This window comes from Protobothrops mucrosquamatus, unplaced genomic scaffold (assembly GCF_001527695.2).
Source record: "Protobothrops mucrosquamatus isolate PMUCROS unplaced genomic scaffold, P.Mucros_1.0 scaffold_156, whole genome shotgun sequence".
Lineage (NCBI taxonomy): Eukaryota > Metazoa > Chordata > Lepidosauria > Squamata > Viperidae > Protobothrops > Protobothrops mucrosquamatus.
Genome location: NW_015386232.1, coordinates 441345 through 442638, shown reverse-complemented (window position 1 = coordinate 442638; position 1294 = coordinate 441345). Strand labels below are relative to the sequence as shown.

Below are 1294 nucleotides of genomic sequence, written 5' to 3'. Positions count from 1 at the left end.
GTTGCAATTTCATACCCTGGTGCTTGGATCATATAAATTTCTTCCTCTAACTCAGCATTGAGGAATGCAGTTGTGATATCAAAGTGCCAGATTTTATGCTTATATGCCGCTGCCAATGCCAGTGCTAATCTTATACTCTCACTTTCTTGTGCTACTGGAACAAACCTGCAAAATAATTCAGAGTCATTAACAATTGTTTGACTTACCCCACTATCTATTAGCCACTTGTCTCTGTGGTTGCTATAGCAAACTTTTGCAACACCAAAATGTTCCTTTTGCAAATTAGTCTTCTTTGCATGCACAAAGGTCCTGTTCTGCAAATTGTTCCTCTGTAAACAGTTCCTTTTCAGATGTGTGCTCGCTCCACAAATGTAGCAATTCTTTTCTTGCAGTACTCTCTGTCTGCAAAATCACTCTTTTGTTGCTATTTGGTCCCATCTGCTCTTTGTTCCTTCTCCTCCAGAGACTTGCAGTCTGGACCCCGTCCTCAGGAATTTCTCCTCCTGGTGGCTACTCCTGAAATTGTGCTTTTCTTCTTCATTAAGCAAACATGCCTTTAAAGCCTCAAAATTTAAGTCTTTCTCTTCTTTACACTCAAATATAGCAGAAACTGTGTCCCAGGTTTTATCTAAATTGTTCAACACCAATAAAACTTTCTGTGACTCAGGGAATTTAATCCCACGTTGTTCTAAGTCCAAAAATAAACTTTGCATTTCATTTAAATGCTGTTCCACAGATTCACCTGGTTGCAAACAGGCTCTGTAAAGTTTTCTTGACAATTGCATGCAGAAACATTCACGTGCACAGCTCTCAACTTCAGCCAAATTTCCTTTGCAGTCTTTAGATTTGCAACATTTAGAAACTGATCATCATCTAAATTCAAGATGAGATAAGCCATGGCTTGATCATGGCTTTTCTGATCAACAGCTGCAAATACTTGTGGGGGATTTTCTACAATATACCACAGCTCTTTTGCTTTCAGCAAACATTCCATCTTCGCAGCCCATATAATATAATTCTTTTGGCCTAAACGAGGCACAGAGCTTTCCTTAAATTCCATTGCAGCCATTCTGCTATTTCTGCCTTGTTCTTATACTTTCTAAACACAGGCAATTTCTTCCAGCTTTAAATTACAATGCAGTCCTTAGTAAGCTCTGGGCCCATAACCTGTTAGAGAATTTTAATTTCTCTGTTGGTGAAAAATAAATCAGAAGCTCTCACAGTTGACTGCATTTAGCTGATTCAAATAAACTCTTTATATTCATATAAAATTATTTACAATACCATACATTCT

General features: G+C 37.9%; 1 protein-coding gene across 3 annotated transcripts in view; it reads left to right on the top strand.

The window, feature by feature from the left end:
• Window positions 1-1294, top strand: part of GNS (glucosamine (N-acetyl)-6-sulfatase) — a 45377-nt gene that overhangs the window by 32850 nt on the left and 11233 nt on the right. The gene's annotated exons all lie outside the window — the stretch shown is intronic.